The 22054-nt window shown below is 53.2% G+C and overlaps 1 protein-coding gene and 1 long non-coding RNA gene across 10 annotated transcripts in view; one reads left to right on the top strand and one right to left on the bottom strand.

Annotated features, from left to right (window-relative positions):
• ZBTB40 (zinc finger and BTB domain containing 40) overlaps positions 1–7755 on the bottom strand; it is a 49281-nt gene extending 41526 nt beyond the window's left edge. For 4 of the 7 annotated variants that reach the window (XR_014185775.1, XM_082069705.1, XM_082069704.1 and 1 more), the window contains exons 1-2: positions 6847–6895; positions 6391–6516 (exon numbers count right to left, since the gene is read on the bottom strand). The gene's annotated coding sequence lies outside the window, so the exon portion shown is untranslated. Of the gene's footprint in view, positions 1–65; positions 248–6390; positions 6517–6846; positions 6896–7245 lie in introns of those variants that run through there. The other 3 variants (XM_082069703.1, XM_082069702.1, XM_082069701.1) reach the window with 3 other exon arrangements.
• A 275-nt stretch (positions 7756–8030) lies between these two features.
• LOC309448298 lies at positions 8031–20865 on the top strand. Of its 3 annotated transcripts, XR_014185779.1 has the most exons (5): positions 8031–10352; positions 10955–11025; positions 13455–13513; positions 13988–14056; positions 16314–20865. It is a non-coding gene; the product is annotated as an uncharacterized lncRNA (long non-coding RNA). The 3 variants fall into 3 exon arrangements; XR_014185780.1 differs by lacking the exon at positions 8031–10352 and having other exon boundaries at positions 10441–11025; XR_014185781.1 differs by lacking the exons at positions 8031–10352; positions 13455–13513 and adding an exon at positions 13550–13628 and having other exon boundaries at positions 10441–11025.
• The last annotated feature ends 1189 nt before the right edge of the window (positions 20866–22054 follow it).

Genomic DNA, 22054 nt, shown 5'->3' on the forward strand with positions numbered 1-22054 from the left:
AGAACAGAAGTAATGTTGTCTATCATTGGGGCACGAGCTTTAATGAGTCGATGCTCATACGCCACCTTGAAGCTCTGCCTTGTGCAAAAGAGGGCTCAGAGCAACTCCCACCTTGCACCAAATTGCAAGGTGTGAGCAGCCGCTGTGTGCAGGTTGTCTGCGTGCTGGTGTCTCGCTCCTGCAAGATGCCAACCCCTCTGGAGTTCAGACATCGCGGGAAGCGGGACCTCGGGTGTCCTGCGTGGCACTGCGGGGAGAGAGGAGAAGCCAGAAGACATCACTTCATACCAAAGCTGCAGACACGGAGCACCTGGCCAGTGGATGATACCACCCGTGCACAAGAGCTCTCCTGCTCAGCCAAGAGCTCCCCCGTGCTTGAAAGACAAAGTACTACGGAACTCACTTTTCAATCCTCAGATCACAGATGATTTTGACACCACCTCAAAGCAGAGGTGTCATGTTCTCCCACTGAAAACCTTCAAAGTGAGAGCACAGGGTAGGTGGGTCCTTTTCTGGAAGGCAGGGAAACCAAAGTAGTTGCTGATACCCCCCACCCTGCTTCAAGGAGCCACAGCATCTCCAGGTGCATCGCTGCCAAAGGCCGTGTGCTCTGCAGCTCATCTCTGCTGCTCGGCAAGTACCAGATCCGCCCCTCACCCGTGCACAGGGCCACCTGCACTTCCAGCCCACTGAACACGTGGGCTCTGCTTTCCTCCCACGCCACTGAAAACCATGAGTAACCAAGCTGCCATCAGCAGAGTAGCTGCTGGTCGTGGAAGAAGAAAGACCCGTTTCTTTTGCCGGGTTCCATGTAACAGCAGTTTTAGTCTACCCACTCCTTCCCTGGAGCTGAAGGACTTCCAGTATCTGAGATGAAACCGCGTCTGCTGGTTAAATAATAATAGCTGCGGCTCTTCCTACAAAAGGACAAGCAGGAAACATCGATGTCCTGGAAGAGATGTCTGCTCACTTTGCCATGAATAGCCTTCTGCAGAAAACACATCGCTTCCACCATGGCAAGCTGGAAGCAGCAGCAGCACCGTCTGCTCCCTCTATTTCTGGCAAGAAGATAGAAGATATATTTGCCCATGACAGCTCAAAACAGTAAAGTCCCAAGTAGTTTGCCAGCACCTCCTATACTAAAGCAACTCAGAAAATGTGTCCTGAGCAATTAGACCAGACATATTTGTTTTTACTTCTTTAATTATAGGGAGCCAAAGGTCTGCCAAAAAGAACAGACATTTTTTAAGGAGTGGATGGCCAAGACCATCCTCAAGGCAATTGCCCCCTACTTGGAACATGCTTCAGGTTTTTATTCAAAGCTTACAGCCAGAAGGGACGACCACCAGCAATCTGATTTCTGATCCGTTGCTGCCTCCTGCATCTCCAGACTCAGTAACTTGGGTTCACCCAAAGCAAGGGGCCCAGTCATGACAAGAACCCATTTTTAGCAGGAGGACCCTCCACTGCCACAGTTATCCTAACAGCTAAATGACATCACAGAGTCACCGAATGTGAGGTGTTGAAGGGCCCTGGAAAGCTCATCCAGGTCAATCCCCCCATGGAGCAGGAACACCCAGATGAGGTTACACAGGAAGGTGTCCAGGCGGGTTGCAATGTCTGCACAGAAGGAGACTCCACAACCCCCCTGGGCAGCCTGGGCCAGGCTCTGCCACCCTCAACAGGAACAAGTTTCTTCTCATACTTAAGTGGAACCTCCTGTGTTCCAGTTTGAACCCGTTGACCCTTGTCCTGTCACTGGTTGTCACCAGAAGAGCTTGGCTCCATCCTCCTAACACTCCCCCTTTCCATATTGATCCCCAGGAATGAGTCCCCCCTCAGTCTCCTCTTGTCCAGCTCCAGAGCCCCAGCTCCCTCAGCCTTTCCTCACACGGGAGATGCTCCACTCCCTTCAGCATCTTGGTGGCTGCGCTGGACTCTCTCCAGCAGTTCCCTGTCCTGCTGGAACTGAGGGGCCACAACTGGACACAAGATTCCAGGTGTGGTCTCCCCAGGGCAGAGCAGAGGGGCAGGAGAACCTCTCTGATCTACTGACCACCCCCTTTAACCCACCCCAGGTCCCATTGGCTTCCTGGCCACAAGGGCCCAGTGCTGGCTCATGGTCACCCTGCTGTCCCCAGGACCCCCAGGTCCCTTTCCCCTACGCTGCTCTCTAACAGGTCATTCCCCAACTTACACTGGAACCTGGAATCCTGCCCAGATTCAAGACTCTACACTTGCCCTTGTTATATTTCATTAAATCTTTCCTCGTCCAACTCTCCAGCCTGTCCAGGTCTTGTTTCTTACCTGAATGTGTCTGGCTCCATCTCACAGACACCTTCTAGATGGCTTTGGGGAGATATGAACGGGGGACGGGGCCGAACGAGGGATCTCTGAGAGCAGGTAACGAACACCTGAGCAGTGCCGAGTGCTCACGGAGCACAAGCCACCTGCCTCCGCCAGCACCACTGGTCAGAAAAAGTCATTTGTTACTTTTTCAGCTTAAAGCTGCTTCTCTGCATCCTCTTTGGAGCCAGATGCACTTGGGACTTTTTATGAATTTCAAATTTGAAGCAAAACATGGTTTAAGTGGCTGCTTCTGGGGCCTCTGACACTCGAACTGCACCAGTGCCGCCTTCTTCCAAAATATCGGCCCACTGGAGTCAGAAGTGGGGACAGAGGACACAGAGATACTCGCTTCTCTGAGCTGCACAACAAACAGGCTTTGCAGAATGAATCTTTGGAGGAACATCAGGGTCATCTTAAGCCTTGTCCTGCCAGCTTCCCAGGAAGAACACCAAGACGGCTCAGGAGTTTGCATTCCACAGACTCGCAGCGAGACTGCAAGGTCAATCCATTTGAGCCAAATTTTCAAAAGTGCCCAAAATTCCCAAGGCCCCACTTGACCACGTGTTGATAAACGTCCCCCTGTTGTCCTTATGCAGCAGTTATCACCTGTGACTGCTCCCAGGACACCCACCGCAGCAAAGAAACCCCTTCTTGTTCTGAACTGCCCAACACAGGAGATCCAGAATGGGTCTGCAGCAAAAACGATCCTGCATTACCCAATTCCAGCTATTTCTTCTTTTTCCCTAGGTATTTCTCCCCTCTCATACCCCCAGTTTGAGGGGATCACATCTTTTATTCAAGCTACATTAGAACAGAAAAAGGATGTGTTGATAGTAACAAGGCTTCTTCACAGAGGAGGAAAGAGAAACACCCAATTCTACCTACATAACTGAAAAGCAGCTTCCAAATTAAATCATTTCTCTTCATTTTTCATAGAATTACTTTGATCCAGATTCAACAGATTCAAAAGCCATCCACGTCGCTAGGTTCATCAAAAGATAATTGAAATTTAGGACCCGGCACTTTAGCAATTAGACGCCACCGAGACAGGTGCTCCAAAGATGCTCCGAGGAGACCGTCCCTCCCCTGCAGCTCCAGGGCTGCACACTCCTTGTGCCATCAGAAAGCACAGCACAAGGCACAGGAAGAATTTCTAATGCCATTGTGGCCTCAGCAAAAGGATTCTGTATGTCCCTCACTGGCATAATTAAGGGCTTTTCCAAGGTGCTGGCAAACACACCTGCTGGCATTAATAAAATAACGCCCAAAGGTGCGTCCTGCATTGACTACTAGTGTCTCAGTGGCCAGGTGGAGATGTGTTCCATGCCTGAAATTCTTCCTTAGGATGCTGTCCTGGTTTTGTTAAAACAAGTTTCTCTTTTAGTGAATTTGCCTGTCAGCTAAAGCTTCATATTAGCTGCATTTTCCTGGAGAACCAGATACACATTTTGGTAAACATAGCAAACATGATCATGCGTTACCCAATTCCAGCTATTTCTTCTTTTTCCCTATGTATTTCTCCCCTCTCATACCCCCAGTTTGAGGGGATCTCATCTTTTTATTTAAGCTACGTTAAACAGGAATGCTAATTATTGATAAGGACAGATTCACATCTCGTGAGAGGGGCAACGAGAAACAGGTGACCAAGAAACTGACCAACTGTGTATAACATTCCATTCACGTGAATACTTCATATAAAAGTGCGAGATCACGAGGATCTCGTCCCTTTTGTCTTCTTTTTCCTTCTGCTTATGGCCGACATTAGGAGAGGACCTTGTGAGTCGTCCCTGCAAACTGAGGCCAGTGACAGACTGAATCCAGCTCCGGTTGGCTGCAGAGTCCAGTCCAGGACTTCAGGTGCCGGCTCTGCAGTTGCTGAGACTTTCAAGATTGGTTTTGTACATTTTGTATTATTTTCTCTATTTTATCAGTAGCATTAGTAAAATGTTTGTAATTTTTCCAACTCTCTTCTCCCTGTCCTTCTTTCCCTCCCAATCGCCTGTGCTGAGTGGGAAGAGGGGAGAGGGAGGGGTAAAAGGGGAAAGGGGGGAGAGGAGGTTAAGAATACATCTGCCAGGGTTTTATTGTCACTCCGCAATCTAAACCCTCCACAGATGCACATGGGGCAGGCTTTTTTTAGCTTTAAAAAAAAAAAAAAAAAAAAAAAGGTTAAAAAAGAAATAAGGGAACACCAACCCACAGCCTTGTGCTCCCCCTGCTGCCAGCACAGCACAACCCAACGCACAGCCGGAAAACAGAGCCAGCCAAAAGCAACCTGCACACCTGCCGCAAAACCAGCAGAAAGCGAGGTCTGGGCAAGCCCTAAAAAAAATGAACCAAAACAGGCAGGAAAAATAATTAAGTGGACAGCAGGAGCTAAGCAAAATGGAAGAAACTGAGTTTTCTTTCTTAAGTAAATGCCAGTTCTGTTTGAGTTGATGGAGGGTCCCACAGGAGCAGCCCAACCCTCCCGTTCCTGTGCTCTTGCTTTTCTGTTCAAGCTAAAATCCACAGCGGTCACTGACAAGTGCAGGTCCCAACCCAGGATGGGTCACTGTCCCTGTGAGAGGAGCTCCCCCCGTCACCCCCCGCTCTGCACTTACTCAAAGGCTTATTTCAAAAGACTCATGTAAACCGGTAACCGCAGCAGGACACAAAGCCGAGGTTCATTCTCTCGTGTTCCTTGGTCCTGCGGTCCCTCGGGTACCACAGCTGCCTCCAAGTGACAGGCAGCTCTCTGGCTTTAGCTCTGAGGAGTTAAGGACAGTGACAGCCATAAATCAAAATCTGAATACTTTTTGTGTGTGTTTACCAGTTTCCTGTTTTCTTGTTCCTAAGATGATGACCTTACAAAGAGGGCTATTGGAAAGCGAGAAAATAATGTACTGCAATTCAATTTTCTTACCTCTCCCACCAAAAGTAATCCACTTTTTGAAGTGTTGAAAGAGACTGAGGAGTCATTACCTTTCTCTGGGGTGTTCCAAAGGGCCAGAGCAGGCAGCGCTCCCAAAGGATAATGTGAAATCCGATATCAGAAGCCAGCGCACACCAATTTGTTTTTCAATCTATTTTATTTCAGTTCAGAGCATCAGTGCAGACAGATAACAGAGGAAAATAAGCAACACTTTGACTAAATTCAGCGCTCCACGGTCTCTAAAGGCAGCAGAATATACCGCTCAAAAAGCACTAAACACTTTGGCTGGCTGGCTGCACTGATGCTCTGAATGGAAATAGAACAGATTGAAAAATGAATAGGTGTGCTCCAACTCTGAACAACAAGTTTCCTATTACTCTTCAAAGCAATGGTTGCTGCCTGTCCCCCCTGGAACGGGGCCGCCCCAACAAGAGAGCAAAATCACGCAGTGGAAAACCAGCACAAACCCAAAACAGCAGCCGAAGTTTGCTCCAGCAGCTGCTCATCCATGTCTCACTGTGCCCAAGTGCACTGAAAGTGCTAATTGTATTTTGCAGGTTCTAATAACATCCTCAAAATCAAAAGCTGGACATCCGAACTCTTGTTTGTCAGGCCGGTTTACATCAGAGAAGATTGCATGTTTTAATTTATTAGTCCCTTTTAAAACAAACAAAACCCACCACTACTTTGACCAGCTTTTGCAGTCTATTTTGCTGTCAGCAGAAGTGTAGAAGACATTTGTCCCTACACACGATCGCAGGCAAAGGACAATGCACCCATAAAGTGCCTTGATCCAAAGGCACAAATGATCCAAACATAAAGGGAAAAAAAAAAAAAGCTATACAATGACGCTTTTAAAGGTGGTCAGCCCACGACAGGGACCAATTCCCCCAGACTTGTTGGTGAAATACACAGAATTCCTCTGAGCTCAGTCTATTGAGACAGCAAGACAGGAGGCACCTGGACTTCCAGCGCGGTCCCCTCTTGCTTCAGGCCATCAGAGACACACGTCCACAGTCCCAGAACTCAACTAAGGCCAAAGGACCGACAGCTCTTCAAACATGAGCGCAGTTCCTTCGCAACACACAGGGAAGGATACAGTGATGTAAAAGCCTAACGACACTTACCCCAGGAAGCCAACTTGCTTCCTCCATCTCCTGGAAGACTTCTATAACCACTGAGCTACGGTCTGGGCAACAACATTTTCAGCACCTTCTTTAAGCTGTATGTCACGGCAGTCAACTCAAAATATACTGGAAAGAGGGATTAAACAAGAGCAAACGCACAGGCACAGAGGCAGGGTGGCCAGCTGGGAGAGGACCTTGTTCTGGTCTGTACTCCAACACGCTGTTCCTGCATCCCCCTGTCCTTGGACTGGGGTTTGAAACCCAGATTCCTCCTCAAATGCAAGACACTTGGTATCTCTGAACCAAACACCTAGAGAATCATGCTGCCCTATGTCCTATCTGAGCCAATACATCAGGTGTGCCAGCCTTCCTTTCCACCACACGAGAAGAAATTGCCCCCAAGGTTCACCCACACTGTCTCTGGGGAGGAGGTGGGTTTTCTTGACCCAGACTCACCTCAGCACATTTCCATATTAAATCTAACACGACCTGGGAACAGGCTGCTCCCTGCTCCTCCCTCCTCCTCTGCTGTGCTGGTGATCACACAGGAGAATGGATCACACCACTGATTTCTTATCACAATGCAAACAATAAATATTTATTTGCTCCCTCCGCCTCCCTGTCCGCCCCGTCCCTCCCGGGGGGCGGGAACAGCCGCTCCCGTCCCGCTGCCCCGGGACGACACAAGCAGGGCCCGGGCCCAGGCGGGCCCGCCGCGCGGGTTCGGCCCCGAGGTGGGGAAGGGAGGCCGGGCCCGGCAGGGTGGGAGCGGAGCTGCCCGCCGAGCCCCCCGGGCCACAGCGAAGGGCCCGATGGCGGCCCAGGCCCGGCCGGCGGCCCCGTCGCCATGGTTACCTTTATTGGGCGCGGCGCGGCGGACACGGCGCGGAACAATAAAGCTTCAACAACAGCCGCCCCTCCCCCGCCCCCTCAGCGCTCTGCGCCGCGCGCCGCCATCTTGAAGCGGCGGCGGGCCGGCTCCCGCGTCACGTGACGGAGGAGCAGAGGGGGGGGGACACCGGCGCATGCGCAGTTCTGGCGCGCGCGCCCGCCCTACGCGCGAGTCGCCCGAGTTCCGCCCCCCGCGCGGCCGCCCTGCGGGAGCGGACGGTCCTGGCGGCTCCTCCCGGGCCCCGCGGTCAGTCGACCGTCCCCCTGTGGCAGAGCCCGGGCCCGTTCCCTGAGGAGGGCGGCGGTGCCCACGCGGGGCCGTGGGTGCGCAGCCCGGTGCGGCTGCGAGGGACCTGCTGGATCAGCCCGCCGTGGGCTGGGCGAGGGCGGACCTGGGCTGTGCTGGGCCTGACAGAGGCGAGGTCACGGGCGGTCTGGCCGTGGGGGGGGCTGAGGCAGGTGGACCTTGAGGTGCTGGAGCGAGTGGAGAGAAGGGAACGGAGCTGGTGAGGGGCTGGAGCACAAGTGTGATGGAGCGGCTGAGGGACCTGGGGGGTTCAGCTGGAGAACAGGAGCTGAGGGGAGACCTTCTGATCTCTGAACTGCCTGAAAGGAGCTTGGAGCCAGGGGGGTCGGGCTCTGCTCCCCAGGAACAAGCGCCAGGAGCAGAGGAAACGGCCTCAAGTTGCGCCAGGGGAGGTTGAGGTTGGATCTGGGAACAATTTCTTCCCCAAAGGGCTGTGGGGCATTGGAACAGGCTGCCCAGGGCAGTGCTGGAGTCACCATCCCTGGAGGGCTGGACAGACGGACATGAGGTTCTCAGGACATCGGTTGTTGCTAGATTTAGGTTATCTTTGGGCTCAATGATCTTGAAGGTCTCTCCCAACCAAAATGATTCTCTGATTCTATTCTGTGATTCTATAGCACAGTCCTGGCAGTGGGTTCTGATCTTCTGCCCCTTCAGCCACTTACCCAGCCACTGGCCTTTGGCAGCACAGCACCTGCTGGCATGATGTCTGCTCTCCTGGCAGCCCTGTCACCGTTGTTGTCCTCTGCAAGGCATCCTCACCTGTAGCCCAGCACCCCAGGCTGGGGAGGCCACCAGGCCTAGAAAGTGAATTGGGGGGTCGCTGGCAGTCCCAGCAGGGTCCCCTGGGCTGTCTGGCTGGTCCCAGGAAATGCAAGTGGCAAAGGAGCCACCAGGTGCTGAAGGGCACTGTGCTGTTCATGGACCCATGCGTGTGTGCTGTGCATTAGTGTGCGTGTGGCAGGAATAGGCCAACCTGCTCAGGGGCTGAGGCGATGAGACCCCAATCTGTGGCATAACCGGGGCGTGCGTTGTTCTTCCGCAGCCAGACCTTGCTGTGTTCATGTTCTGTCATTAATCAGACCCAGCCCATCGCTCCGAGAGGGTCTCTGTGTGCGTTTTGTTTCAGTGGGCACTGGGAACTTCCAGATGGCCCCAGTGAGCAGCACTGCCCCTGCCATTGGGCAGCGAGACCACCGCCTGTCCCTGCTGGCCTGGCTGTGTCGCGATCATAGCCTGGCCAGCAAAGATGTGATCCCTCCCCTGTGCTACATCAGCCAGGTGTTCTCTGCGTTCAAAGCCAAACAGTTGGACAGTGCCGACATAAACACCTCAAAACTGCTGCTTCCTCTGCCCACAGCTCTGGGGAAGTTTCGTGTGATTCCTGTCATTGTGGAAGCAGAAAGATTTTGGCCATATTTTGCATGAAAAAAAAGCTCGCTGGGAAGCAGCAGATTCACACACTGACATTTGTATTCCCAGGCTTGGCAGGGCGCCGTCTGCTGCCATCTACTGATGGATTGAGGGAGAGGTCTAATGAGCTGACTCATTTGCATGAATAAGTGCTAATTTGGGGATAAATGCATGAAGATAGGGACAATAATATCCTCGGCTATGTAGCTTTGAGACCGGGCTGTTTGTGACCTGGTAGCGTCAGGCCGGCAGGGCCTGGGGCTGAGGGTCCTGGTGACTGTGGAGCCCTCTCCACAGGGCTGCCGATGAAATGCTGGGGCCAGAATGTCGTCGGGCAGATCAGCTTGCAAACAAATGAGTGTTAATTAGAAACCGGCAACATCACGATGAGACCTGCACTGCTCTAGGGCCCCTGCTTTTGCCAGGGAAATGACTTTTGGCTGGGATCCTCGGCCATGAGCAGCTCAGCCAGCTATTCTGGCTGTTAGAACAGAAATGGCAACGCAGCAGCAGGTTTCAAGGTCACTTTTGGTGAAAGCGAGAAAAACAGGCCAGGCCATTTTCTTGCGGAGCTGTGGAGAGAGGTTCCTGGGCAACCTGTTCAGACTGTGGTCCTTTGCTGGTTTTCTGTAGCTGGTTGTCTCTGTTCTGGCTGTCAGTTCCCACTCCACCAGTTTTCTCATGAGAGCTCCTCTGTGTGCTGAAGAGACTCCCATGAAAAAGCACTTGACCCGGCTCTGGTTGTTTTTATCCCCAGGCTGGTGATGATCGAAGCAACTTGATGCTGAAGCCCTGATAAGTCACCGGGGTCTGTTGCTCTGTGACACCTGGAGATGATGACCAGGCTGTGTCAGATGGAGAACCTGCTCCACATCAGCCTCAGGGAGAGGCTGGCGCTTGCCAAGGAGCTTTGGTGAGACGAAGGGCAGCGAGTGCTGCCTGCAACACCAGAAAGACCGTCCTCACCACGGTCAGACCTGCACTTGCTGCCAGCGTCACCTCCTGCTGCCTGAGGCAGCGATGGCCCCCAGCAGCACAGGAGCTCTGTGTTGCGGTTGGTGCCTCCTCCAGCACCTTTCCCGCAAAGTCTAGGATGGCAGAGAAGGGTCCTGATGGCCCTGGTATCTTGAGAATTGGTCCTTGGGGAAGCAACTTGCGGCTCTGGTGCTGAAAGGGGTCTAGTGGGGTATGAGGTTTTGGTTCCATGTTTGTGATCCTGCCTGTGTAGTGTCAGCTTTGGCTTTGTGTTGTGGTACTTCCAGCAGTGCCCGGAGCAGGCACCTGTGACAGCAGCTTTTCACCAGGCCCAGAGACAGGAAAAAGCTGAATGCCTGTCGCTGCCCAGATCAAGGTAGTGCAGAAAGAGGTGATTTGGGGGTGGCTTTTTGCTGAAACCAGCTCTGGAGACAAAATCATGGTTGCTTGGCAGTGTCTGTGGTTTGAGGTGGGCTGAGGGGTCAATGGCAGCCGGCTGAGAGAGCAGCTGCGTCTCCTGCCTTGGAGGGGATGGACAGTGGTGTATGGAGACAACAGGACAGCAGCATGATGAGAAGTGATGGAAGATAACAGCAAACACACCTTCAGAGAAGCCAGGCAGGCTTTCCTCCAAGGGCTGAAGGTACAGAGCGGACAATCCCATGATACTCTGGTGACAGGGGCAAAAATAGATTGAGAAGTTCCCTTCTCCATCTGCCTGTTTATGTCCACTCTGTTGCTTAACTCAACAGGTCTTGGGGCCACGCATTGTATAGCAAACCAATGCCATGATCCAGGCTAAGAATAGCATCCCCAAATAAGAAAAGGTCAAGGAAATAGGGGACAAGAACAGTGTCCCAATACACCCTTATTAATTCCTATCACAGTAACACCCTGTTGTCCCTTGGAAACATCTTCATTCTAATACAGCACATCCTGTGAGCAGAGATGTACCGTCTGAGTGTTTTGTTTCCCCAGAGTGTAGGATTGTAGGATAAAGCTCCACCGGGTGACTCTCCAGGCAGCCCACGGGAGAAGACCTGAGCGAGGTGAGCTGTTTCTGCGTACACCATCGTGCCAGGAGTCACTTGTGTGTCACACAGAGGAGCCCAGGTGAGCATGTACAGTGGCTCCAGCTCCCACCGTCTCACTGGGAGCAGGCAGAGGTCCTGCAGACATTGACAGGCCTTAGCTCTTGTTCCCTGAAAGAGCCCCTCTTGCTCAGACGCAGCCCACTGGAGGAACAAGGACTGTCCTGCCTTGCTCTGCCAAAACTGTCTCCGTGCAGCTTGGAAAGCTCACGGCAGGGGAGGAGATGGGGTGAAACACAACCTCCCCTCCGAAGCTGAAACACTGAGACTTGGTTCTCCTCTCCAGAGGAGGTCACATCTTCTGGAGGGACGGCTCTGGGGCGTCTGGCTGGGTGGGATCACTGCAGTGCTCACATCCAAACCACACTGTTTTCACAAGCTTTTGACATGTGCATCTTTTCCAGGCAACGCAGACCACGGATCTGCTTTGGATGCTCTTGGAGCATCTCTTGGTGACAGCTGCACCATCACATGGTGCAGATCTGCCCACGCAGGGGAACAGAAGTAAGGCAGGGGGTGCAGCCATTTCGGATTCGCACAGGCAGGGACAGCAGCGAGCCAAGGTCAAGGCCACAGAAAGACATCTGTCCCCTCATAATCTCGGCTCTGCTCCGCAGCCTGACTGGCCGCAAGCTCCATCCCTGGCTTGCAGCTTCTCCTTTGAGCACTTGAGGGCACTGTTGCAGTTTGGAAAATGGCAGATTTGTGGGTGAATGATTTGTTTCCTGTCATACGATGCAGAGGCACTTCAGTTTGCAAGGACACTGTTCACAGGGGTTTATAACTTTGACATGAAGGCCTCATCTCAGGCAAAATCTTTCGCAGAAAACATCAAATGATGGAGACTTCTTTTATCTTCCTTTGCCTGTAAGCATTTCTCCCTTCCGTCTTTTTAACCCCAAAGCTTCTCTCTTGAGCGTCTGATTTCAGGGAGAGGGTCGGGCTGCACAGACAGTTCTTGAGGAGAAGTGGTGAGTTTGATCACATGGAAATACACTTCACCTGCACACATACTGTAAGTTTCCAAAGTGCTGTTGATACAGGGGCTTGCAGCCTGTCCGTGTGCGAACACAAACCTCATCGCTCGTGGTTTCGGCCTCCACGGGCGCCAGCAGAGCCGGCTGTGCTCTGGGGTCAATGCTACGGCGGCTCAGAAGGACTGCGCACAGCACTCAGCTGGGAAACGGTGCCAGAATAATTATTTACATGTGCTGGCATAAAGTAATTACTAATGGAGCGGAACACCATGCACAACCCCTCCAAGCTGTCCCAGAGGAGACGCTGGGAGTTACCAAGCAAAGTGCTCGCTCCGTGTACCAAACTCCAGATTTCCTCCCACCCCAGGCCGTCCCCCTCCTCCCCGCGGAGCAGCTGTGTCACGGCAGAGCAGTCTCTGTCCCCTCTCTTGCCTTTGCCAGCACATTCCAGGGTTGTACTCAGAGACTGTGGGTTGCCCTGTCATTCCAGGTAAATTGTTCTCAAAACTGAGTCTGGTGAGGTCTTTAGGGGAAGAGAACATTCACACTGAGAAGCAAGAACTCTAAGTGGGTTTGGAGTATTTCACTGCTGTGTTTCTCCAGCCAAACTCAGTTTTCATTCAAGAGGTGACCCACTGGCACCCCCACTTACTTCTTAGTGCTCTCTTCTCATTTCTGTCTCACCAGCTTCCTTGGCTATTGACTTTGTTACTTTTTATTGCCACAATTCCCAAAGGAGACCATCTTGATATTTGCCATTCCTGCTGCCTTCTGTGTGGTGTGTGGGGAAAGATTTCTTGTGTCCGGGTTCCCACAGGATGCCAGACTGTGTCCACTCTTGCTGAGTGTGGTGTTTCAGTGTCTGAGCAGAACATGTTGAGAACATCAGGCTTCCCAAAGTGCGTCTTCACCTTCTCCATCAGATTCTGACTTCAGTGGCTTCTAGAAAATCTAGTTCCTGGACTCTGTGGTTGCTATCACAGTGGTTGCATATCTGTGATCTGTTACTAAATGTCATCAGGTTTCTCCCAGTGTTTTCACGGACAGGTTGGAGTTTCGGGAGGCAGCAGAGATTTCTTTCAGGATGGGGCACAGCACTTGCCTTCAGCCGAGCATCACTCCCCAGCCCTGGCAGTGCTCCAGACATGCCTTCATCCTCGACTCAGCATGCCCAGGCATCTGTCCATGATGTCAGCTCCTCAGTCCCCTGGTATTAGTGCCTGGCCTCTTTTAAGCAAAATCCCACCCTAAATGTGGCCCAGAATTCACCCCTCACCTGCTGGTAAGAGCTGCTGGCATGTGTCACGTTGATTTTCTGTGATCTCACCAACCTTGCTGTACAAATTATTGTCCTGTCTCAGTACCCATTTCTGTCAGGATCTTTGTAACATCTCAAGCCTCTCCTTCCAGCCGCGCCAGTGCTGTAACAAGCTAAAAGGCTGCAGATCCATCGGCATGTGCAGTGCAAGGTAAGCCCAGCTCAACTTGAACTCTTTTTTTCTCAGAGCTGATTTCCAAAGCATCTCAGTAGGGGCTTCACCATGGTGACCGGGGATCGCTCAGCGTGTGCACTGCGGTGAGCTGGTGAGTTCCTCCCGTTCCAGAGGACACAGCCAGCAGCTCCTTTTCTGCCTGAGTGCAGCCTCCTTCCTGTCCAGAGATGCTCTGTGGGCAAAGCACCGAGCTGCTGGCTCGACAGGATCGCTGCTCCGGGATGTGCACGCTGCAGGCTGCACTGGGCACCGAGCGCAGAGCTGTTCCTCCGCTGCTGCCCGGAGCCACACGTGCTCCTGTCCGCCCTGTCCCCTTGTGTCCTTTGTACATCGCGCTCAGCCAGCGTGTCAGATGCCAGCAGCTACCACTTGTTATTGATTGTTTTCTTCTGTGTTAGATCTGCTTCTCACAGCATCCACCCTACATGTTCCGCTTTACTATCTCCACAGGCCCACGCTGATGCAGAGTTCCGTGCTCCAGAATCAAGTATCTATTTCTTCTCCATGTCTTGGCTTTAGGTAAAAAGCAGTATCTCCATACTCTCATTTTTTCTGGTGACAGCACCCATCAACACCTCTCTCAGCTGTTGTAGTGCTTCAAACACCATTCCTGGGCTGAAGAGTCTGTTCTTCCAGAAATCATAGCCCCATTTAGATAATAAAGGGGTTTCCTTTCATTTTCCTGTCTCTGCTCCCGGTGGCCAGCTCTGCTCACAGCCTGTTTTTCCTTCCGTGCATGTGCATGGGTTTGTCTGTGATCCAGCATCCCCGGTGGTCTGTGTCCTTCCATGTTGTCCGTTTGCTCTGTTTCTAGGTGCTGATTTGTTTTCCTATTAATCTCATTCCCTCCCTTGCTGCAACTCTCCCTAGACTGACCGCTGCCAGCATGTTCGTGTATCGTGTGCTGCGTAAGAACGCAAGGGAAGGGGACTCCACGCCTGTCACCTGGTTCTCTGTAAGAGCTATTTCCAGAGGTGGCAGGTGCTGGCGGGGCTCCAGCCATGCGCTCGCCTGCTGATTTAGCTGCTCTCCCTCCAAACTGTCCCCTGCGGCACGTGTCCGTCTGCACGTCCCAGCCCAGTTGCTGCATAAACCACGTTCCTGCTGGGGCAGAGACTCCTGCCAGGCCCCGTTCTGGCGCTCAGCGCACTCAGGCAGCTGCCCGCCCGTGCCTGCTGCTGCCTGGGAGCAGAAAGCAAGCTCGGCTTTCCCCCCACCGTGCTTGGCTTTTTCTGCTGGAGGAGCAAGGGACAGAAACTCCTGCCGTCCCCCCGGGTAGTGCCATGGTTTGAATCGTGGGCTGCTTCCAGGCGACAGCATTGAGCTGCAGAACAGAGAAGGGCTTGATGTTCTCCCATCACTCAGTCATGCAGGTAAATCTGTGCCCTCTGCACCTGCATGGGAAGGTTCTAGGCTTCCATCACAGAACAACCCCAGGTTCCAGTCTAAATTGGGGAACGACCTGTTGGAGAGCAGTGTAGGGGAAAGGGACCTGGGGGTCCTGGGGACAGCAGGGTGACCATGAGCCAGCACTGGGCCCTTGTGGCCAGGAAGCCAATGGGACCTGGGGTGGGTTAGAAGGGGGTGGTCAGTAGGTCAGAGAGGTTCTCCTGCCCCTCTGCTCTGCCCTGGGGAGACCACACCTGGAATCTTGTGTCCAGTTCTGGGCCCCTCAGTTCCAGCAGGACAGGGAACTGCTGGAGAGAGTCCAGCGCAGCCACCAAGATGCTGGAGGGAGTGGAGCATCTCCCGTGTGAGGAAAGGCTGAGGGAGCTGGGGCTCTGGAGCTGGACAAGAGGAGACTGAGGGGTGACCTTATTAATGTTTACAAATAATAAAGGGTGAGTGTCAGGAGGATGGAGCCAGGCTCTTCTCGGTGACAGCCAGTGACAGGACAAGGGGCAATGGGTGCAAACTGGAACACAGGAGGTTCTACTTAAATTTGAGAAGAAACTTGTTGGGGGTGAGGGTGGCAGAGCCTGGCCCAGGCTGCCCAGGGGGGTTGTGGAGTCTCCTTCTCTGCAGACATTCCAACCCGCCTGGACACCTTCCTGTGTAACCTCATCTGGGTGTTCCTGCTCCATGGGGGGATTGACCTGGATGAGCTTTCCAGGGCCCTTCCAACCCCTGACATTCTGGGATTCTGTGAATAGTGTCCCAAACACTTCAAAAAGGTCCTTTCTCAGGGACTGGAACCTGTCCTGTGGTGGGATCAATGAATGCTGAGTAGGAGAGGTCTTGATAGCTGGCATGTGGCAAGGTGAGACCTGTCCCTAGCTGATGCAGGCAGAGCCCGTATGCTATCCCTTGGATATCCCAGTCGAAACACCAGGAAGGACATTTTGGGAAGCGGTGTTGCAGAGGAGGCTTTCCTATCAGGGAAAATCAGGTTATGGAGCTGCTGGTAATCATCTCTCCATCCTCATGCCACAGCCTGTTGTCCCTGCCATCTGCTGACACATTTTTGCTAAAGATCGAGCCATGGAGATGTCTTGGGGGTTAAATGTAACCCCCGTCTGCTTTCTACAGCAGTCCACAGTCAGCTGGAGGGGATGGGAAGGCATGAGGGAAAGGAAATTATTAAAATCGTCTTTGTCACCCAGGAAAACATGATGTATTTCTGTCTGTGGTGAGAGGGGCAGGGGGGGCTGCCAGCCGGCCTGGTGGGACGGGACAGCCGTCTGACCAGGCTGGGCCAGTGCTGTGTTTGTGGCCTGGAAAGTCGCAATCTGGCAAACACAGTTCACATTGACCCAGAATGGTTATTTCTTTGCAGTTTTCCTTATTGGCTCCAACTTTGGTGGTGTCCATGAAAGCTGAGGCACTGGCCTCCAGACTCGTCTCCGTGTGGGCAGGACGGGCTCCTGGAAGAGGAAAGCTGATCTGAATCCTGGGCACGGGAGGATGGAGACATCTTTGTCCAGGGGTGCCCAGTGCTCCCTCTGGTTCCCCAGAGGAGCCCCAGCCCTTTCTGATGTGGGAAAGCAGCTTTACCACCAGCCAACAGCAACCCAACCAGGTCTGCAGTGGCACCAAATTTCCTTGAAAATTCATGTTTCCACGTGGGCAGAAAATTCAGCGTCGGGGTGAGCTGCCCCCGCTCTGCAGCCTCCCCGCACAGCCCAGACCTGCGGCTGCCCCGGCCCGTCCTGCTCCCCGGGGGGCTGCAGAAATGACGCTGCTAACACACACAGACCGGCCGGGGCTGCAGCCCTGCCCGACAGGCTCCCCTGTAAATCACTGGGGCACGGAAGTCGCAGCATTTATAGGTATCGATCCTGTCTTTGGGGAAGCTCACCGTCTCAGAGAGGGAGGTTTTTCTAAAGAGCGTTAAATAGAGATGCTGGAGTTATTTTTGGCTCTGTCAACAGCGTGGGTCTGTGTGGCTGCCCTGTGCGCAGGGCTGAGCACCAGCCTGGTCCTGCTCGCTGCTCCTCGCTCCCCTGGGGCTCAGTGCCTCGGGGATGTTTATTTTGGGGTCTCTCTGGACAGGGCAGACCTGGAAAAGGTCTGTCTGGCACAGAGCTCTTTGCAAGGAAAGGGTTTTATGGCTCTGTTTTAGCCCTTTCCCCACACACTGGGGACAGGTTGTGCAGCTGCAGAGCTGGCTCAGGGTGGCGGTGACACCGCGCCGACTGTACCGTGTGCACTGTTCTACAAAGAGTCACCATCTGAGAATCCACCACCAGCACCTCCGCTGTGCCTCCCGGGTATCTGCACCATCCAAAAGTGGAGGGTGGCCTGAGAAATAGGGTGGCAAAACATTTCCAGTGCCCTGAAAAGCTCCAGAAGGTTTGTTAGAGGGTTATATGACTGAGATAGCATTTCTAATCAATCTTGGGAGTCTTTTACTCCAGCAGCAAAGGTTGAAGCATGACGCGTGTTCTGGTGGGCTGGGACTCTCTTGTATGTGGAGGGTCACTGGGTGGACACATCTGGGTGGAAACCAAGGACCTCGATCTGGCCTGATCTTCTGGGATGGAGAACCTCCAGAAGAAGAAAGTGGTTGACTCATGATAAGTGGTTTCAAATCCAACCGTACTATCCAAACTCCCCATCCATGAAGAGGAGGGCTCTTATTTGGAGCTAGAGGGATGTCCTACCGTGATCTTGCCAGGCTGCCAGACCCTGAGGGCCACATAATCCCTCAGAGGGCAATGCTGGACATCTTCTCTGTAGCAACAACTACTCCAATGTTTGTGTGGATAAGACTGGCCTGGCTGGGAGATAGTACAGATAAGACATAGTGGGTTAGCAGAAGCAGCTGAAACCCCTGCTTGTTGATGTGGGTCACCTGGGGAGGGAGTTGTGAACCAGGAGCCTTCCCCTCTATAGAAGTTTGGAGACCTTCTGCCATTTGCCCTGACCTGGCAGGTGTGGACATTTCTTCCTGAGACTGACCTTCTCTGGGGGAGGGCAGGAGTGGGGACAACAGACCAGATGGCTGGTGAGCATTTGGTCACCCTCCCAAGAGAGCCCCCAGCCTGGGGGACAGAACGGAGCTTCTCCATCTTAGTGAGATCTGGTGGGAATTTTGGCCGGAAAACTGCAAGGAAGCATGGACAGGCAGGTGCTGTGGCAGGCACGGGAGGTTCTGGGGACAAGTGTCCCAGAGATCCCCACCACTTAACTCAAACCATCTGGATGTGAGCCAGCCTGCCCTCCTCCACGCAGTGGGTTTGCTGCTCCAGCGGTGCTGCAGCACGGGCTGGGAGCAAAGCTGGGCTGAGGAGACCCCGTTCCTGGGACCAACAGGGACAAATGAAGGGCCAGTCCTGCTCTCCACACCCCTGGGGTGGATCCTCTTCCTGCACTTGGGTTTTGGAGCACAGAGTGCACTATAAATCATGAGGTGAGATGAGCCACTCTTCCCAGGCAGCTCCAAGCTGGCACAGTCTTGTTCTTGTCTCTCCTCCTGAGCTCTGCATCTCACAGCCCCTTTTCCCACCTGGGCAAGGCTCCACATTCCTTCCTGAGGAGGGAGACAGATTGCTCCGTGTGTCCCCATGAGCCCCATTCCGGAGGAGAAAGCAGAAAGGCCGCGTTGCAGCGCGGGGCAGCACCAGCCGGGTGCTCCACGGGTGATGCACATGGCCAGCTCGGAGCAGAGCACACACGGGCTGGTCCTCGGGTGGCTGCAGGAGCCCTGGGCTGAGGCCACTTACCTGCAGGTGGGTGCAGTCAGACAGTGCTTGTCCTGGGCAACCTCCTTCTGGAGGCTGACGCTGGAGCCTGGAATTGCCCCCCCAGCTCCCCTGCGCTGCCCCAGCGAGTAGAGACAACAGCTGTGTGCACCAGCCCTGTTCTGCACATGCTGCAGCCAAACTGTGAACCCTTGGTCATTTCTCAGCCACTTTGTGACTCTCAGTAAAGCTGCTGAGAGCCTCCCTGCCACGGAGAGGTCCCCGTGGGTGGGGGGACTCAGGGGTTGACACAACAGAGTAACTTGGGGCGATGGAAATTCAGCCTTCGTGTGAGTCAGACACATGAGTCAGCGGGTCCCAAAGCACAGGCCGCGGTGTCCAGCCTTGCGCAGGGAGAGGTCAGCGTCCCGCTCGTGCTGCGCAGGGTCTGCGCGGGGACAGGCTGGATCTGCGTCTGTGCAGGGTCTTGGAGCAGTGGAGCAGGGCAGACGGGCATCTCCTTGACCGCTGCTCCCTGGGGCATGGCAAGGCTCAGTGCACAGGTTAAGCTGCATCAAAGGAAGGTGTTTTTCCAGAGTCAGGGTTGAAGGACAGAGCTCTGGTACATGAGCAGGCAGTTTGTGTGGTTGCAATGGCCCATCAGGCCATCCAAAGGGCTTTGCGACACAGAAAGCAGATATTTATTTGTAAATTTTCTGGTCTCCTGAAATTCTTACTGAGGAGTGAATGAATAAAAACCAACTCTCTGCCATGTTTCATCTGCTTCAGCTTCTGCAAAAGCACAGACCGCAGGCACAGCTGCACGGGGTAAGTTCGTCTTGAGCACAACATCAAGCCCATGGCTTGCCCATGGCAAAGGGACTCTGCACGAGTCGTGATCCTGGTCAGCAGGTCACCTCCTTCCCTGGGACGCAAGACCCCCAGGTCTGTGCTTGCCCGCCATGGTCCAGCCTGCAGGAGCGCGCGGCAGCGGGTCGGGTGAGTCCCTTCACTGCAGCCCCTGTGCCATGGCCCTGCACTCTGGAGTGGCTTCTCTCTGCTGCTGGCACACCTGGTTTGCTGCAAAGAGCAGGGACCTGCATGTTACTGCTGCCCCATCCTGCCCTGTTACCTGCTGCATGCTCTGATTGCATTGGACAGGAGCTGTGTCCTGCACCAGGATCCTCACTGCAGAGCTGCCACTCGGGGCAACAGGCTCAAGAGCCCCGGGCAAGCTCCACCTGGTCTTTTTGAGGGTAGGGACATAAAAGCGTCAGGGAGGAAGGAGCAGGAGATGTGGGATGAACATAAAAATAGGGGAGATGCTTAGCTTGATGTTGTGCTCAAGATGAACTTACCCTGTGCAGCTGTGCCTGTGGACTGTGCTTTTGCAGAAGCTGAAGCAGATGAAACATGGCAGAGAGTTGGTTTTTATTCATTCACTCATCAGTAAGAATTTCAGGAGATCCGAAAATTTACAAATAAATATCTGCTTTCTGTGTCCCAAAGCCCTTTGGATGGCCTGATGGGCCATTGCAACCACACAAACTGCCTGCTCATGTACCAGAGCTCTGTCCTTCAACCCTGACTCTGGAAAAACACCTTCCTTTGATGCAGCTTAACCTGTGCAGTGAGCCTTGAGAACAGACTCTTAAGCACAGTTGTGCTTCTGCCGAGCAAAGACTTGGGACCTCGAGACAGCTCTGGAAGCAGAGTGAGACACGTCAAATGCTCCAGGACCACATGCAACCCAGCGCTAAATAAACGCATGTTTATGGTAAGCCACCAGGGACATCGGCCTTGAGATTTTTGACCTCAATCTGAGGTTGTCTTCACAATTGTGCCGTTCCTCAGCCTGAGGTTAAACCACAACAGCATTTTCTTTCTGCAGAGCTGAGGGAGTTCCTGAGATTTTCTTGAGCAGTAGGTCACTTATCTCTTCAGTTGCCAATACAGGTTGCTGGAGCAAGAGCAGTACCTTATAAAGAAACTATAAATCCTGAAGGACTACAGCCAACACCACCAAAAAGGCATTTGGTATTTTTAGGACATATTTCCAAGCAGCTGAATGTTCACTCGCCACAATTACAGCTGCTAGAGAAGATCCTCCAGATCTTCTCCGGAGCTGAACAGAGGATAGGAACAATTCTGGAGGCTTTAGCTTTGGTGCAGGAAGGGCAGTTCAATTAAAAATTAAAATGAGCAAAGGGCTGAAGCAGTTTTCTTGTGAAGAGACACTGAAAAGTTTGGGATTCATCATTTTGGAGAGGAAAAAACTGGGGGGGATGTGATTGTAGCTTACAAAATCCCAAAGTGAACATGAAATCAAATCCCAAGGACAAGAACTGGGGACACTCAGTGGAACTGGTGGGATATCACTGTGAAACACAGAAGAGGAAAGATTTCTTCACGCAGTGAGTAAAACCTCAGGAATTTGCTGCCACAAGAGGCCGTGGAGGGAGATGCTGTCAGCACGGTCGGAAAGGGGTTAGAGCAGCTAAGGGACAGCAGGTCCAGAAGAGAATGTCAGAGGGAACGGGCAGGGATGTGCTGACCCAAGCCCAGCGACTGTGGGTGCTCAAGAGTGAGGTGCTCAGGCTGCAGAAGGCTCATCCAGAACAGAATCACAGAATCCCAGAGTGTCAGGGGTTGAAGGGCCCTGGAAAGCTCATCCAGGTCAATCCCCCCATGGAGCAGGAACACCCAGATGAGGTTACACAGGAAGGTGTCCAGGCGGGTTGGAATGTCTGCAGAGAAGGAGACTCCACAACCCCCCTGGGCAGCCTGGGCCAGGCTCTGCCACCCCCACCATGAAGAAGTTTCTTCTCATATTTAAGTGGAACCTCCTGTGTTCCAGTTTGCACCCATTGCCCCTTGTCCTGTCACTGGTTGTCACTGAGAAGAGCCTGGCTCCATCCTCCTGACACTCCCCCTTTATATATCTGTAAACATTAATGAGGTCACCCCTCAGCATCTCCTGTTGCTCCTGCTAGGTGCAGGTTAGACGGGCTGTAGCTCTGACCCAGTAAAGTGTCTCTTATATTCCTGTTCCCTCTCCTGTTCCAATTTCCTCCTGTAGGATTTTTTCATCTGTTGGCACTCAGCTAATGGGGCATCTCAGCAGTGGGACGGAGGGATGTGCCCATGAGGATAACCTCCACGCTCACCGTGGGGAGGGCAAGATCCCACTGACAGGGAGGAGACACAAGGTGAAGTGTGCGCCGTGTCCGGGCACTGGGTCTGTCCACATCCAGCTACAAACATGTAGCACCCTTGGCAGCTGGATGTTTGTCCGCACAGCCCTGACGTGCCTGTGGCCTGTGCTGTGTCCTGCGGTGTCTCTCTGTGCTGGAGATGCAGCCCAGGTGCGGGTCACAGCTCCAAACACCTCCCC

Source organism: Streptopelia decaocto (genome assembly GCF_964273445.1).
Source record: "Streptopelia decaocto genome assembly, chromosome: 20".
NCBI classification, from domain to species: Eukaryota; Metazoa; Chordata; class Aves; order Columbiformes; family Columbidae; genus Streptopelia; species Streptopelia decaocto.